At 41.1% G+C, this 12483-nt stretch overlaps 1 long non-coding RNA gene across 1 annotated transcript in view; it reads left to right on the plus strand.

Annotated features, from left to right (window-relative positions):
* LOC108890090 (uncharacterized) overlaps window positions 1-12276 on the plus strand; it is a 63751-nt gene extending 51475 nt beyond the window's left edge. Inside the window, exons 3-4 of the long non-coding RNA XR_001962102.2 lie at window positions 7565-7677; window positions 12008-12276. This is a non-coding gene — a long non-coding RNA (uncharacterized LOC108890090). The remainder of the gene's footprint in view (window positions 1-7564; window positions 7678-12007) is intronic.
* The last annotated feature ends 207 nt before the right edge of the window (window positions 12277-12483 follow it).

Raw genomic sequence — 12483 nt, forward strand, 5'->3', positions numbered from 1 at the left:
GACTGTCTGATGTCAGACCAGAAAATGCCACTAAAACCACCTCATTTTTGTTTTTTATTTTGGCATGACTTTAAATGTCACAAGAACCTTGAAAGACTCGGGCGTAAATATACACCCCACTGCAATTAACCTCAGAAGATGAGTGCTCATGAAGAGTCACGGTGAGGTTAGAGTGCTGCAGAATGAAGATTTAAAGCCTAAACTGAAGGAATGTATACCACAGTGTTTTATTTCAATTTATGGATGAACGTGCAGCACATAACAGGACAAAAGAATAGAGGAAGTGACTTGCTGATACATGTCGTGTTCAGCAAAATTAAGCAGAAAGAAATATCCTGTCCACTATCTGATGTGTGCTGAGGAAATCGGAAAGGATGTGATGCTCGTGCCGCATCCACAGGGTCTAAAATAGCTTTTCACCATATTGCACTCACAGGAGAGGAGAGGCACTTCATACATACAAGAACAAAACGGATAAGATCGCCTCGGGCAGCGAATTAGGACCGAATTAGCCTCCTCTCTTCTCCCCCCCGTGTTATTTCCGTGCAGCCACTCATGGCATAGTAAACCAAATAATCCACTCGTTATCGCAAAGCACATCATTATACGTTAATAGCCTATCCATGTTGACACACCATTAGGCATCGGGAATTTGGGTAATGTGCTATACCACCGTTTGTAGATTCACGGACTTCTGCTCCATCTCAGGGGATGTATGCAGGAGCCAGTGAGAAGATGAGGGATAAAGAAGTGAACTATACATGTAATGCCGTTTTTTAATGAAAGCATCTTTTAGAGGCATTGTTAAAAATGACTAATGACCTTCATTATTCTGATTTGATGATCATAGGTGAGTGGTTATGTGACAGGACTCTATTAATGGAGCAAAACTGCAGCATGTGATTCACCATCTGACAAGAGGAAAAGTGAAGACACAAACAGAAAGGAAAATTACATTACTAAGGAGAGAGTTGGACACAGGCAGAGTTAAGGCAGACACAGAGGGAGGAAAGGGGAAGAGGAAGGAAAGAGGAGGAGAGGCCAAGTATCCGAGCAAGAAAGAGAAATGGATTAAGTGTAAAATGAACCTCTGGAGGAGGAGATGTTCCTCGAGCTTTGATGCTGCCATTCAGGTCTGCTTCCTCTGACCCAGCAGACGCAGTTCACTGACTGAGACCGGAGGCACCTTCGCCCCCGATTCTTTTAAAACTGCACAAGTAAAGTTAAACTGATTTCCAGGCAGGTGGAAAATAAGTCAGAATTAAAATATGAATCCAGTAGAAAGTTTAGTCCTTCTGATGACAAGGTGGTTTTGAATGATATTTCACTTTGGCTTGACTTTCTTTTGACACATACCTAATCTTTTTAAAGCAGTCAGTCACCAAAATTAGCTTTTCTCTTCTAGTGTGGAATTACTAATTCCCCCAGCTCTACAATCTCTGTCCCCAGTAAAAAATTAAGTCAGGACTATTTCACAGATTTGTCCCCACGAAACTCAGCTCTCACCAGTCTAAACTGTAATATAGAGTGTGAGTGTCCTTCAGAGTGTTTTACTTATAAATATGGTGATGCAGACACTCTACTGTAGTTGTACTGTATGCATAATGATTGTATAGCTGCTGCACCCAACTGTGGGAGGCACTCTATCTTCAGGCTATCAGTTCTCTCCCTTCCTCTCATGCAAACACACTCACACCATCTTTCATCCCCTTTTTTTTCCAGATAATAGTTGGATTATGCACAGACACTGTGGGTGGACAGAAAGCTTCAATCTGCCAACTGAGTTCTTTTTAGAGTTTCATCTCCCAAACGACGACGATGATTAATAGCTCTTAAATCATCATAAAAGTTTCACATACAAGTAGGTTTTTTTATTTGTTTGACATAAGTAATGTGTATGTACATTTACCTGATGCTAAAAGTGTTTTAGATCATGTGACAGAGAAATGTTGCAAATAGTCCCAACATATTCCAACATAACATAAAAAAAATTCCCTAAAATCCTAAAATAAGAGCAGTTTCTTATCAGATTGCCAAACGCTGCAGGGATCTATTCTCCTTGATATTAATTTGATTTCACACCTCATTCAGAGAGAGGAAGAGAGAGATATAAATAGAGGGAAACAGAGAAAGAGAAGAGAGATAAAAATAGGATGACAGACAGGAAGAGAAAGGGACAGCAAGATAAACAAAGGGGAAGAAAGGGAGGAGAGAGTGTGTGAGAGTGACAGTGGTGGAGAAACTGCAGGTGTGAAAAGGTGGAAGTGCAGGTCACCATGAAAAAGTTCACTGAGGTACATCATCCTCACTGCTCCATACATCAGCTGGGTGTCTCTGTGTTTCATGAAAATGATTGTGACACTTTATGTCATCAAACAAAGGAAGGAAGAAACAAAACGACAGGATAGAAATTTCTGGGATATTTTACTGGGTCAGTGAAAACTTTAACCTGCTGGTGGCACCAAAGGAAATAACAGGAAGTCACTGACATTGTCCTCTACGTACATTGACTGCCTGTACCTAGATTAAAAGTTGGGGGATCACCACAGACTTTAAGATTCATCCTCTGCTCATCAGAATTTCATGGCAGACCACAGAATATTTAACCAGCTGACTCACAAACCTTCCTTAGGACCATGCTACGGGAAAGTTTTGTAAAGGACAAAGAATGTATGGTTAATTAAGGAGGTGGCTATATGATCCTGGAAATGAATACACTTTCCACTTAGCTGAGCCATAATGGATTTCTATAATTTGGTTTCTGACCTACATCATCTCTCATGCACAGAAAATAATTAGATATGAAGTTCAAATGAGAGCATCAGCTGGATTCTAGTGTGCATTTACTCCACCATCATACACTGGTGTAATTATTTGAGGCATGTGTACGGTGGGAAGAGTTTCACAGTTTGTGATACCGCCGTCTGATATCAAGCAAACCCGTACTGTAGGCCTGTGTGTTATCACAGTAATTGCATTTCCTTCCACTTGTTTTGATGTGTTTTTTTCAATTTGTGCACAAATGACCTGGAAATGCTGAAAATTGAAGGATAAAAAAGGCGTTTTTACACTTCCTGTCAGCATCACAAGAAAGTCAAAATGTGTTTTTAGATAGTTTGTTTTCCAGCCACATTAAAATGTATGTTTTGGGTAAGAAAATCCATGTAGTTTTTGAAGGTTTGTCCTTTTATTAGCTCGTTAGCCTCACCTCTCTGTGCATGTCACACATACATGGCTGCTTTAATAAGTCTGTAACTCCCTACAGACATATCATTTCCTCCAGCAATGCAGATACACTCAAATTACAAACCATCTTCCTTATTATAACATAATTAATCAACTTAACTGTTGCTTATCACAACCACGTTACCAGTAACAACCATACATACTGCTCCCCACACACACACACACACACCAAACCACAGCACATACACAAACCTCAAGACAGATGTCACCCCAAGGAACAGCTTCATTTAGTTTTTTTGCTGCTGGCTTTACACGTTGACCTTTCTAAGCGCTAGGTGTGTAGCGCTGGGACCGGCGGCAGGAACTGACTCACAGGGAGGTGTCTGCGCCTGCAGCCAAACTCATCGACATGCATGTTTTCAAGTCCCTGGACTCTGAAAGGTGCCTGTGCATGTGTGTGTGTGTGTGCATAGGTGTTCTTTGTGTCATACATTCATGGCCTGGTGTTTCTTTATTTTTTTATTAGTGTGTCAGCAGTGTGTGTGTGCAGTGTTGTGGCTTGCTGTAGCGCTCCAGGCTCCTGTACCACTGCTCTCTAGAGAATCACAAAGGTGGATGTGCAGAGTGATGTCCTCCTGGGAGGGAGAAATGTGAATTGGGGGGGTGGGCTCACAACAAGTGACACATCGGATGATATGGATATTTACAGATGGAGACAAATTTTAACACTGTGCGTCGTTTTATGTGAGGGCAAGAGAGAGAGAGACGGGGCGTAATCATAACACTTGGCAATAGTATCTCTCGGTTCAGAGTCTTTTAATTTTCTAAAACATTTTATCTGCCCTCCGTGTGATGTTCACTCTCTGTGGCAGGAGTTAATACACTGCCTCACATTACAATCCTTCTGGAGCTGGAGATAAGAATATTCAAAAGGTGGCAGTTTCTTCTATTTTCACAGTTTAGCAGGAAACGTTCCAACAGAAGCCACACAGACGCTTCAAAGGTCAAATTAAACTGTTAACCTCAATTACCCTGTGCTTTACAACAGGGGCTGGAGGTCACAGCCATGATGAGGATATTCATTTTAGAATAGCCAGAGGTGTTTTTGGACAGATAGTATCTCTCTCTCTCTCTCTGCTCTGTCTTTCCCCGTCATCACCACCTGACCTGCTGATTGGTTTAACGACAATACGAACAATCCTTCAGCTCGGGTGTGTGTGTGTGTGTGTGTGTGTGTGGTCTACAAAGGCCCCAGAGCTCAGATGTTTCATGACAAACAACAACTGACAAACCCCAACATGTCTTAACTTCTTTTTGTTACCAATCACAGCAGCACAGGCTTTTTGTGGTGCCATTGGTCTCACCAGGTCTGATAAAGATTCAGTTTCCTTTTCCAATCTGACAGTGTTTACCTGTATCATCTGTGCTGATAAAACAAACAAAAAAAAAAAAATCCAGCTGTCATGTTAGTGGCCGTGCCCCTCTCTCTCCCCTGTGTTTAGTGTTTGTCCAGGCGGTGCTTGGTGGCCACATGTGGTCAGACTTGTCTGTTTACCTGTGTGGTAACTCTTTAGTTTGTTTCTCTCTACGTGTTCTTTGACTCTGCTTCACTGGAGTTTCTCTGTGCTTCTTGTTCTCTGAATGACTTTCTGCTTGGTGTTGACACAGCAACTTACACAACATGGGAAATGATACAGACGACTGATAATGGATAGCAGCTTCAACGGCTCTGTCAGAACAAAACAAGTGCTGTTGGTTGTTGAATTGCAACGTAAAACTGAGACAGATTTGCCAACTAAGACGTGCTAGTGTAAGAGGATAATGAAAATGGAGTTGAATCGAGTTTAACAGCTGCACAAACACACTGTACGACCGCTGTTAAAATGCTTGAAATCCAATGGACAGTTACAGCTCCTTTATGTTTCTATGGGGATTACATGATGGTACATGAACCATAAAAGGAACATTAGAGCAGTAAAGGATGGATTGGCTCATGTAGAAAGTTATTGACAAATAGGGTTGTAAAAATCTTGTTTAAAAAAAAAAGCGCACACATGCACATAAACAACATAAAACTATGTGCACACATGTATACAAGAATACTACATCCTGACCTGAACAGTATCTTGAAAAAATAATAAGTACGGTTTCCTCTCCTGCCTTCAGCTGGCTCAGTGACGCAGGTAGAGGTGGGATAAAGGTGGTGCCACAAGTACGAAGATATTGACTGTTTTAATGACGGACAGTAAAATTCACCAGTCAGAGAGTGAGAGAAAAGCCAGGGGAGCAATACAGTCAGCTCTTATCTTAACGTCTAAGACCATTACATTTTCACAGTGTTCACTGTCGCTCATGTTTGTGACCTTTGTTTTTTCTGGTGGTTAATGTCTCAGCAAAACTCATTTTAAAAGCCACACACTGGTGAAGATACACAGTCTGAGGTAGTTTGCAGTATTCTGAAGCATTTAGACGTAAAACTAAAACATGCGTGATCATTTAAACTTGTACATATTGTATGATGATTAAATGAATACATAACAATCATGTAGAGGTAGTGATGTAATACTTTCAATAGTAATATTATACATACTACATGTATACTGTATTAGTTATGGTACATTAGATCAAATACTGCTGTTATCCTGAGTCCCATCTAAGCAGTGACCCATTCAACCAGTCAACGTTACTTGACACTGAAATTGGAGACGTTGTCATCAGCTGGTCCCTGAATGGAGATTTGACCTACTAACACTGAGTGTGTGTGTGTGTGTGTGTGTGTGTGTGTGTGTGGAGGGTGCTGGTGCGGGTTGGTGCATGGTTGATATATGTTAAAATATGTGTGGTGTGTGAGGAAAATTGAGTCTCTGTGTATATAAAATTGTTGTTTGTGATTTGCGTCTGTGTGTGTGTGTGTGTGTGTGTGTGTGTGTGTGTGTGGGTGTATGTGTCTTACAAATGACACCTGCACTGCAGAAGAAGAGTTTTCCAAGGTCGGGGATAAATCAACACAAATTACACAGCTGCCAGAACCCATTACTGCAGAACCGTGCAACACAGGGCCTACCCAATGGGCATAGACCACTCATTGAGTCAACTAAGCAAACACACATGAACTGGGGCACATACACACATTACATTACACACTGTAATACACAAATGGACAAAAGATCACACAGTATAAAGCGAACACTTGATTCAAACTGAAAATAGAAATGCAGAATAGCAAAGAGATTCCCCTCACTCACCTTTATCACAGAGGATCAACCACAACAAATCTGACTCAGTGTTTATGGACTGTAAAAACCTTTTAGTGGCATATAATATTAAATTTACTGTAAGCAGATCTCAACCAGGCATGAAAAAAACAAAGCTTTCTAAAAGATGCTCAGCCCTGCAGTCACGCTTTGTCTGACCCACCTCCATTCCCTCCTTCCTACATTCACACACAGCTGAGTTTGACCTTTCACAGCAGCCACTTGCCCGTTTCATGCTTATTATCCATGCTAGCCCCAGTTTTTAATACTCACGGGTTGAAATGTATTTTTTTTTAAAAACACACATAAAATGACGTGTTGCCAAGCCCCTTTTGGTTAATTAATAAACACTTCCCGATTGCAGACGCCGGTAATGATAATGATAGATGGTGGTGTTGCTGAGTATTTCAGGCTACACTTCATTTACTGCCTACTGAGGAGGAGAGGGAGGGCGGTGGAGAGAAAGAAAGATGCCTGGAGTGTCCTCAGGCGTCTTCTCCTTTGACCCACGAACCGAGAACTCGAACAAAGGTGCCGAGTCGGGTCCCATTTGACTTACCCCTGAAACACTCTTCTCTCTCTCTCTCTATCCCAGACACACATACACACGATGCTAATGTGTGCAGAGAAAATGTTGACATGTGGGTCAAGGTTCACGATACAGTGTAATAGCTTTTCATTGACTTTAATAATGGCAGTGGAAATGAATGTGTCAATTACAGAACAAATGCAGGCAGCAGAGGACGAGTAAATAGACGAGAGAAAGGTGTAATTATCTGAATGCGTTGCACTGTATCGTGTCAGAGTGCTTCACTGGTTCCACAGCGGAGATTGCTCAGTGCCACGTCGTTAAAATTGAACTGATCTCCTGCAACAGAATGATTGATTCATTGATTGACTGAATGACAGATTTACTTATTTGCAACACTGGACAGTAACATATGACAGAACAAAATCCCTTTGGTACAATCTCAAATTATTATTAAGTTCCTAATCCTGCAAATTACAGTGTGAAAAAAAACCCTGACAAGACTTTGAGATGAAGAAGCAGAATTATGGTATTAAAGGTTATGTTCATTTCCAGTTACAGTGCTCTTTATGTGTGTGATTTGTGAATTTTACAGGTGCTTCAAGTGAAAATTATACAAAGGAGAGGATGTGACGGACAAGGACAAGGATCCACCAAGATGCCAGTTTTTTCTACACTTCTCTCTTTGAAGCTGGATCAGATTATAAAGTAAGTGCATGGCCAAACAAGACTGGGATTTACTTCTCTTCAAAAGAAAAACCTGAGTAGTGCTCATGATTTTAGTATCGTCGCACTAAAAAGTTTAAAGAGTTTGAGCGTCACTGTGGTGAAACAGTCCTGAACAGCTCTCAGCCTCTATAGCCTTGTTACTGTGAGAGATGGTAGAGAGACCATAGACGGAATGAAAGGATATTTACAGAGTTAATTTCTGATGCTTTAGAGATATTGATATCGTATATATTCATTTGATTTTCTTGTCTGGAAACAGCAGCAGTAGGATGCAGGTATTTGTTGTTGAGAGCAGAGTCTGGTGATTTCATACAGAGGACAGTGAACATTGTTACCCTTTTTGACCTCTGAGCTTCTTGTCCAGCCTCTCCACCCTCTGTCCCACCAGGTACAGAAACCATTTTCTCTGTGTTGCCTCCTTTCATTACGCTCCAGATTACTCTCACTCATGCCCCTCCCCTCTCCATTTCCTTCTCCCATCCTTCTTCTCTTTCCTCTCGTTTTTTTGTCTTTTCACGTCTCCCATCTATTTCCCGCTGCTGGCCATTCACTTTCCATCCCTCTCTCATGATACCCAGGGAGGTCCTGATAAGCTCAATTCCAACACTCAGTAGAGAAAATACTCATTAGCATATACACACTCAGTACATGCGTGTGCAGCGACATGAGCTCGGCGTATTTAATCTGCCTTACAGGGGAGGGAGGGCTGCCCAGCATCAAGCGTGCAGTGATGAAATATACCTGATATTACATGATGCCGTGTCAGGCACTGTGAGCATGCAAACCATTAATTTAGTGATAATAGAGATGCACATGCACCTGTGGTGCTCGAACACACGCACAGGAATATGTGCATGCGTGTTTACACACCCACTCATAAAAACATACGTGGTCACATACAGAAGTGTTTGCACACACTCTGTGGTTTTTCACCTGCCGTCGGAGCTTCTTCAGTCATGGTAGTTTGGAATTTGCTGCCCCCTGCTGAAATGAAAAGAATAACTCCAGTTTCATGTCGCAGCAGCAGCAGGGGATCAAAGGGGAACAAAAACTGATTAAATTTAGTGTGGAGTCTTTGTAAAGCTCAGAGCCAATAACACGACGTCTGGCTGATTTCAGGCTCTGAGCCATAGTTTAATAAAAGCTGTATGCAGAGTATCAGATGTTTCACGAACTCCTGCTTTGTTACTGCACATATTAGGCCTTTCTTAATCACGTTGTCTCACTTTTTACATTCAGCTGCAAAAATCTGTCACAATAATGTTAGAGTGATCTCACTCACTGGAATTTACTGCTGCACTGTACAAGTTTGTTTTTCATCGCTCGCTTTCAGGTGGTAAGAAGCAGAGCAGAGGAGTCATGTTCATCTATAATTTCTCAATTGTCTTTATTTAAAGACATAAATATAAACATACAAATTATTACTCATTTCTACTTTCTCTACTCTGGGGACTGATCCCTCAACCCTGTGGTTAGTAGTCAACCCTGTATGTTCAGAGGTCTCATGTGGGTACTTTTAATCGCTGTGGGACTAATTCATTCTCCCCAAAAGATGAACATCAATACAATAAGAAATCTACAGTGTAATGAGTGCAGGGGTTGTCTAATGTTAACTGTGTCATCTATGCATTTACAGTGAGATGATTCTTTTTCTGTTTCCCGCTCTTTATCAAAAGATCAGGATAAGAATCTAGGTTGCTAAGATCTTTAGGCAAGGCTGACTTTTGGCCATGGTGCGTTGTGTTTCTATCTTGGCTCTGTCCTGAAGCGCTGCCCCAGAACTCTGTGCGTGAGTCAACTAATCTGTTATGCATTCTCCATAACTGCGGGGAAGAATGCAGCTTCTCTCTTTCCCTCTCTCTCTGACTGTTCTTCTATCTGCTGTCTCGTGTTTGCTCGTCTGTCTCACGGCATCTGTATCAGTCTCCATCACTCCTGTGAATCTGCGTTTATGTCGGGCTGCCTGTTTGTTGCTGTGTGTACTGTATAATTGTTACTGCAACTGTGTTTTTGATATTAACATGTGAAGAGCCTAAATATCAGATACTGTGCTTATTGTTCCATCCATTCTCATCAGCTCTGTTTCCTGCAAAACAAAGTTCCAAATGCCAAGCAGCAGACACAGTTAGTGACAAGATGATGAACAAATATAGGTGTGATACCAACTGTAGCAAGATAAGAAACAAAGGAGAAGTTTTTGTATTCAACTGTTTGCTAACAAGCTTGTCATATCAACTTGGCAGGGGACGGTTAACCTTTATTGTCTCCATGCAGGTACAAAAATTGACAAAATTTTAAAGGTTAAAATCTGAAATCCTTTCAGCTGCAGTGGTGGTTTGTTTTGTGTCAGGTGTTTCCATAATCTGCCTCATCTTTATGCCTGGCTGTCTGTCTTTTATTTTTATTTTTTACAATCTCTAGCTTCCAGGAAACTTTTATCTAACGTCGACTATGGATCTTCCAACTGTCTTCTTTCCTAACTGTTATTGGAAGAACTGGAATAAAACATTTCTGCCTAGAGAAACTTTATTCATAATGTATACAGCATATGCCTGTCAGCCAACCACAATGTTTCAGATAAAGGTTTTAGATAAAGCTTATCTCTTAAGAGGGAAAAAAAAGAAAAGCAAAAAGTCATTTAACAGCATTTGAGAGAGACTGATTTTCCCGCTGACAGCCATTTAACCCTCATATTACTCCTCTGAATGGGTTTGCCTGTCTACAGCGTCCAGAAACTTTCTCAGCTCATGAAGCGTTCTCAGAAGTTTTCATGCAGCAGCAACGTGACGCAGCAACAAAAGAAGATTTACTCCACATCATCTACGGGATCAAGTCAAGATGTCACCTCCAAATCGAAGAAACTAAAGCTGATTTCTGAAGTGTGGCAGTTGGATGTATGCGCATGACTGCACATGCACACAAAACTCACACTGGATGCTCAACACACACACACCCACGGAGGCTCACAAACATATTTGGGATTCCATCAAATCTGTACTGTGGTGATATAAAATGCTCTCCAACAAACTGTGGATCACAGACAGAATAAAAACAGATGTTGTTTGCAGATGCATTTCTTATTTTGGTTTATTGATAAATGTGGTCTGAGGGCTGGCCCTGTAGTGCTGTTGGCTGTAATCAGAATTTCACAGGTTTCTCTAGTGGTGGGGGAAGACAGGGCAGAGGGTGCATTGATGGGGCACATGTTGGATTCACACTGAGATTGAGTTTGCAAGACACACTGATGACAGAGAGCAACAAATATTGGTTTTTATGCCTCTGCTCTGGCAACAGCTGTGACACAATATATTTTAATTTAATATGTTTTTGGTTGCATAACTTTGTTAAAACTGTTTGTTAGGATTACACTCATTTTCTGTGTCTGGCCTGTTCATCAGCTGGAATGATACGTCACATTCAAACACATTTATTGTGGAACTATAGTAATAATGATATTGATATGTGCCATAATTCACACCAGTGCATTGTGAGTGTTTTGCCATTGGCTGTGTCTCTGTGTTTCACGTTCTTTCAATTGGTTACATAGAGATTGTGTACTGGAGTTAAATTATACAGGGGCAATCAAGAAGAAATAATGTTAAAAAAAAAAATCATCACCATCCTGTTGTTGGCTAATTTAAGACACAAGAAATGCAGTAAGTAGTTTTCTCTGTTGTGACTCCTCCACCTGATAGAGGGCAGTAGATGTGCACAAAGTGTAATACTTTCTTTTCTTGTCATCCATTCATTGACATCCATGTCAACACAACAAATTCTGCAAAACACATCTATCTCAGATCTGCAAAAGACACCCTGTACTGATACATCAGCACCGTATTATATCCGGTTCCCTTGAGATGTAACGTGTCTGATCCAAATCTTCATTTTGCAAAGATAGAATAAACATACACTATATCAGAATATCTGTGAGACCATATGGATATTGTTTACAATGTTTTTCAGCTTTATGTTAATTTCTAACTGTGGAGGAAACAGAAGTTACAGTTTGTCATGAGATTGTCATCTAAAAGGCTGCTTCACTCCTTTTGTCTTTAAGATCCTAAAGCAGCTAAACCAGCTGCAGTGTATCTCTTAACATTGCAATATTGATGAAGTAGAAACAGGTCTCCCTGTTAATGTTAGCTCAGTGTGGAGGGGTCAGTAGACTAAACACTTGGCTACTCATAATTTTAAGGTAACCTCCTGCTTCTCTCTCTCTGGAGGCGCCAACTCAACCCCTTCTTCTAATCTGCTTCCTCCCTCTCCTGTCCTGTCTCATCCTCTCCTCTCCTACTGCCTCATGCTCCAGGTACAAGCAGCGGGGTGGATTCGACCCAGCCACTCCAGGACCAGTACGACCTCACAGCCACAAACACGTCCACCACACCACCGAGTACCCTTCACACTGGGCATCTCTCTCTGAGCACTTTTCAGTCTTGCTGCACAGGGTGAGAATTGAACCAGTGACCTCTGAACTATGAAGCAGATTTCTAATGGGCTAAGCTATTTAATCATGTTTTCATGCAGTTGTGAACTTCAAAATTCATTGCCTCTTATGAGGATCGAACCCTTTAATAGCCTGAGCGGTTCACATCTTTGCGTAAACTTGTTTTGCAGTGTGTGTATACGTAAAACCTTTTTTGAATTCTCACGTATCATTTAAGTGTTTGTGACTGTCTATGATCTGGTTGCTGTGTTGCAGTTGGTAAAATGTCATCTTATCTTATCTGATCTTTGCAGTTTAACCATAAGTTTCCATCACAAATGGAGGCATTAAACCCTTTT

This window comes from Lates calcarifer, linkage group LG12 (genome assembly GCF_001640805.2).
Source record: "Lates calcarifer isolate ASB-BC8 linkage group LG12, TLL_Latcal_v3, whole genome shotgun sequence".
NCBI classification, from domain to species: Eukaryota; Metazoa; Chordata; class Actinopteri; family Centropomidae; genus Lates; species Lates calcarifer.